Below are 6,000 nucleotides of genomic sequence, written 5' to 3'. Positions count from 1 at the left end.
AAAAGTGAAAGTGAAGTCGCTCAGTTGTGTCCGACTCTTAGCGACCCCATGGACTGCAGCCTACCAGGCTCCTCCGTCCATGGGATTTTCCAGGCAAGAGTACTGGAGTGGGGTGCCACTGGCTTCTCCGAGAGAAGACCAGAAATTCAGTGAAAACCTAAAAATGTAGCTCTTCAACAATGGGAACATGGAAGTAAATGAAATGTAGTATATCTACTTGAAGGAATATTATACACTCACAAAAAGGGTTCATATCATGAAATGTACCCCAAACTGCTCACAGTCATTATCCTTGGGCGTAGTTTTACAGGAGAGACTGTGTCTTCCCTTTTTCCTAATAGGTAATTCTGAAATAAATTTTACATTACTTTGTATTTCATTTGTAAACAAAACAATAAAAATACATTATTTAATGTAGGGGAAAGTTTGAAGGTTTTTGTAATGACATGGGGAAATAATTTTGAAGCAGGGTTAAGGTTAAAAAAAATTCAAAGTACAAACACTTAGATGGAATAATTCTATAGATTTACATGTCCAGCAAAGAAAGAAGAAATTTCAGCAGGGTTTACCTCAATTTGTTTCTTCTGCTTGGTACTTGTCTGTTTTCAAAATTACTTACAATAAACAGGGGGAAAAAGATTTATTTAAAAAGAACAAATTTAACATAGCTATATTTCACTATGAGAAATGTGACTATGTAGACATGTAAAATGGGAAACAAGAACATTTTAATTTGAAAAAAAAAAAAAAAACTGTCCGATCAGGGCTTCCCTGGTGGCTCAGTGGTAAAGAATTCACCTGCCAAGGCAGGAGACACGGGTTTGATCGCTGATCCAGGAAGATCCTACATAATGTGGAGGAACTAAGTTTGTGTAACACAACTATTTAGCCTGTGCTCTGGAGCTGGGGAACTACAATCACTGAAGCCCATCCATGCACCCTAAAGTTGGTGCTACACCATGAAAGAAGTCAATGCAATGAGAAGCCTGTGCAGCTCAACCAGAGCATAACTTGCCACAGCTAGGGGAAAACCCATGCTGCAACAAAGACCCAGCACAGCCCAAAATAAGACTAAATAAATTAAATAAATAAAATTTAAAAATAAATAATAAAAGGAAAAAACTATATATATGTATGTATGTATGTATGTATAAAGCCTATCAAATCAGAATGAGACTCTGGTCTACAGTGAAGACTGTATCTACTGGTCAGAGGGCAGAGATGTTCTTCAGAGTTTTCAGGAAGAGACAGATTCTGTACTCCCATCAGAGGTCATCACTGTGATAAACCTCCTTTACTTCAAGTCAGCCTTCCTCGGGTCTAACTTAGTTCCCTCCAGTTTCAAAAGAAAGCCCATCATTAGTCTTAATGGAAGTGACTGGTGATGTGCTTACAAAGCCCTCAGCAGACTTGAAAGTGGGGAGCCATTAAGCCGTCCCCACCTCTCCACATCCTCTGTCCCTCTCTCCCTCCAAATGTTAAATACTTTTAGCTCCTTTAATCCTGCCTTTCAACACTTCCAAGCGATTGTAAGCTCCCCTGGCCTCTTTCCAGGATCCCTGCATCTTTCTCCAAACAGGGTACCCCAAACCGAACTTGGACATGGACTTATCCAAAGTGAAAATGGCCAAGCAGTTTGCTTCTAGGGCCTTGCAAAGCCGCCTCCTATCAATTTGTTCCCATGTTACCGGCTTAAAAGAACAGCACTTCACTGAAATGGGACCACTGCGAGCTTCTCCAGGCAGCCTGGCCTCTGGGGACTGCACTGGTGACCTCCTCATTATCCAGGCCTCCCAGCTCTGATTCCTGTGTCTCTTTGCCGTCTAGGGTTCAGCGCAGCTGCATTCACATCGTCCCTTTCTCTCAGTGCTGCCTGCTGCAGTCATCAGCCACTAGCTCTGCCCCAGGAGAAGACTTGGCCTTAGGCCAGGTGGCAGTTTTAAGCAGTATCTCCAGAGGTGCCACCCTGCTGGCCCAGGATGGTTAGACATATAGGGCAACTGTACCATAGCTGCCACTCTCCAGGACAGGACTGTCACTGACACTGACCGCCAAACAGTCTGTCTGTGAATGGACAGGTGGACTCCATTCAAATGCCAAGCAGTTTATCTGGGAATCGTCAGTCTGAATCACACACACACACACACGGCTTGTTGTTGCATTCAAAAACAAATTTAAAACACATTTATGGAGTTAACAGACTGTGAGAGGTCTGTTTTTTTTTAATACAGTAAAATTAATTTGTAAAGGTTTCAAGATGTTAACAAATGACCAACGAGACTGTTTCATAATTGATTTAGAAAATTCATTAGGTACACAATGTGGCTTTCTTATTAACTTACTTTAGCTGCCAGTTGAGCCTCTGTTGCACTTGAGTGGATCCAGGAAGAGGAATTCCTGTGGTCACCTGGACTGGAGCCTCACCCCAGGACCCCACCCTTTGCTTCAAGGCTTTGGGTCAGGACATTGCCCCAGGGATCAGGTTGAGGTGCCTTTCATGCCAGGGGAGTTGGGGGAGAAGTCTTCAAGAGACTCAGGGAGTCTCCTCTAAGGGCCACTTCCACCCATCTCATCTTCCCCAAAGGATCCTCTGTGACCTGCTGTAAGTCACCAGGATAGTGTTCTGATTTGAGATCCTAAACTTTGCTCTCTCCATGGGCAGCTTCGTGGCCAGTGGGCAAAGGTGAGGGTGAGGCATCCACAATCCCATAGTCCACCTCAGCTCTGGATGGGTTCGGGGCTGTTCTCAGCCTTCAACCCACCCCATATATCTCCATGACAACACCCTCTCATCCATCCACCCATCTATGCATCTTGCATTCATTCATCTGATCCTGAGTGCTCACTAAATGCCAGGCCCTTGGCTGAATACTAGAAAGTTTACTCCTTATGTTTTCCTTTTCACTTGTTTCTTTCCTAAGAAGAGAACAGAAGCAGAGCCCAGGAGTCCCAGTAGAAAATGGGCCAGCTGCCGGCCGGGGACCAGTGACAGCCAGGACTTCCTGTCCTTTGAAGAAAATCCTGGGAGGTAAATCTGGAGGTTTCTTTGAGGTCCTGGGGGTGGACCCCCATTGCTCATCATGCTACATCCCCCACTACTACCACATTGTTTTATTTTTCTTCATAGCACTTATTACCCTGGATAGGTCCCTCATGTATTTGATTTTTCATTTATTGTCTCTCTCCACCCATCAAAATGTAAGCTGGAGATTTTGTTTTGTTCACTGCAACTTTCCTATCAGCCAGATCAGTGCCTAGCCCATGGATGGCACTACTCAGAAATGTTTGTTTTGGGTGGATGTATGGATGATGGATGGAGGGATGGATGGATGGATAGGTGGGTGGAAGGATGGATAACAGACATGGTTCCTGCCCTTGTGGATTTTTTGGTTTTGGGAAGGAGACTATAAATTAAAGAATCGTGAAGGCTGACACCACATTTTCATTTTCACAGCTATACCCTCAGCACCTAGCCAAAGGTTGCACACATAGTAGATGCTCAGTAAATATTTATCAAAAGAATTAACTTTTTAGGGAGATGAGAAATGCATGAAGTGACCAGGAAAGAATTTAAAGGAATAAATCCCCTTACATTTATATAATGCTTTTCATTTCCATGCCTTTTGCCAAACACAAAGGTAGATGTGAACACTCTATAGAAACTAGAGATCCCCATACAAGTAATCATCCTTGCCATGGTTCAGCTTACTTTCCCAGCAACCCAGGACAAGGATTTTATACTCTGAGCATCACTACTCTCAGAGAGCAGCAGTGGCCTACTCTCTGTCCCCTGGATAGTGTTCTGATTGGAGATCCTAAGCTTTGCTCTCTCCATAACTCTTCCAAAAACACACTATCACCAAGTGCTTGGAGAAACTATGCGGGTTGATTAAATGTGGCCAGCGTTAAGTTCAAGTCCAAAGATCAAGCAGAAGAGCTAAGGAAACTTGCGAATGAATTGAAGTTATGATTTTGGTTCATTTTTTTCAGCAGACTCTTCCATTTCTTCCTTCAGAAAAAAAAAAAAAAAAAAAAAAAGCCTATTTAGAACAAGGCGCAGGGTCGCCAGGAGGGAAAACCCTGAATGCCTTTAGGCTTTTCTCTGCCACCCCTGCCTTTTGGATCCATGGTCACTGTGCAATTTGGTCAGTTCTGCATCTTTGCCACGTCTGAGCAAGCCAGGCTCACCTTGCCCATGCCTTTAAGGGTCTGAGGAAGAGCACACGGGAGGTGGGTATGGTAACCAGGCCCTTGGGGAATTCCCAGCTGTGTGGGAGACAGAAAGCTCCCAGAGCCGCAAAGCGAGCCCCCAGGCAATACCCAGAACCCTGTGATGCTGAGAGTCAAAGGAAGTGGCTCCTGTCGCACCGGAGCCTTCGGAGGGGCTGCCCAAGTAGGCAGGGCTGAGTCTGAGTTCTGGAATCCTTCTTCGGCCATGAGGAAGAACTCCTGGCCAGCAGCAGAAACCCAGCTTAACCCAGCCGATGGGGGAACACAAGGGAGATTCTGGCTCAAGACATTGAAAACTCCCTGGGTAAGTCTGGACCCAGCTCCTGAAGAATCTGCCTCTTTTTCTCAGCTGTTTTGTCCAGAAGGCCGTCTGCTACAGTGGCCAGAGCCGCTCTAAGTTCACATCTTTCTAGGTTCAAGTCCACTGTCAAGGGGTGTTGTTTCTAGACGGCTCTAGCTGGAGTCTCACAATTTGCTCTGACTGGTTCAGATGGAGCCGTGTTGACGCCAGAGGGAGATGAAGCTCTGATTGGCCAGGGCTGGTCACATGCTCCGCCCCTGGAGCTTGTGGGTTGCGATCAGTTCCCTCCCCCGTCCCACCAGCCTCAAACCCTGTGAACCGAGAACCCAGGAGGAAGTCTTAGTTGGGAGGCTCCGAGTGGAAAAAAACGGGAACTAGTTGCTCAGAAGGATAAAGCAAATGTTTGCCATAGAGGGTTGTGATTATGACTCTGCTCTTTCAAATGAGAAAATTGGGGTCCAGAGGGATTAAGCAGCTTCCCCCAAGTCACACAGCGAATTGAGGAGAAACTTTCTGGGTTGCTTAAAGATCCTGCTCTAAGTTGTACCCACGATATTGGGTCACCTGCTGGCTGTCCTGAAAACTCACCATTTCCGTCTGCATTCTTGGGAAGACTGGTTCTAAGAAGGATGTCTGTCTAAGCAGGCTTTTGTCTGGAAAACCATGTCATCTGCCCTGCGGGATAAAGAGGGCACTTTTTTCACTCTTACTGACTTGGAACTGAAACATTATTGTAGTAACTATTTGTTTCAGGGAAAAAATTGTAATTGCTTCTAGACCCACTCACTGGTTTCAAGAGCACTTTAACCTTTAACTTTCTCAGTACAAAAGGAGGCTTGCTGGGCGGTGAATCTAACAAGACCATCATTTATCGCTGGCAGAGTTCATTAGTCAATCGTAACAGTTTAATTATTAGCATTTTAATGCATGAGCATTTAACCAGACAGAACAACAAGCTCTGGAGTACAGAACAAGACTTCTTAAATAGAGCTGAATTAACCCGCACAATTGTTTGTATTGTGGTGTGTTATTAAAACAAGATGATTAAAATGCAAAAAACAAATAGGTCCATATATTTAGCCAACAAACCAGCATTTGGCTTCACGGTGTTGAGCGGTGTTTTTCATTTGTTTGTTTGGGTTTTTTTCACTTGAATTTGGAATTTAAAATTTTTGTTTTCTTTTTCCTGCCCCAAGTTATAGGTTAAAATGATACAAAGAGGATCTACTTTGGTGCACCAATTTGTGATGCGTGACTTTAATAAAAGAGAGATAGAAAATCTAAGCAGAAAGCCTGCAAAAGGCAGTGAGTGACTCAACCTGGGCTCCATAGCCCTCAATTCTAGCTGTACAGAAGAATCAACTGGAGGGCTATTTTTTTCACATGTATGTATTTATTTATTTGGCTGTGTTGGGTCTCCACCGTGTCGAGCTCTCTAGTTGTGGTATACAGGCTCTGGGGTGCAAGGC

Source organism: Ovis aries, chromosome 22 (assembly GCF_016772045.2).
Source record: "Ovis aries strain OAR_USU_Benz2616 breed Rambouillet chromosome 22, ARS-UI_Ramb_v3.0, whole genome shotgun sequence".
In the NCBI taxonomy this organism is placed as follows: domain Eukaryota; kingdom Metazoa; phylum Chordata; class Mammalia; order Artiodactyla; family Bovidae; genus Ovis; species Ovis aries.
The sequence above is the reverse complement of the archived record's forward strand: the minus strand, read 5'-3'. Positions refer to the sequence as shown.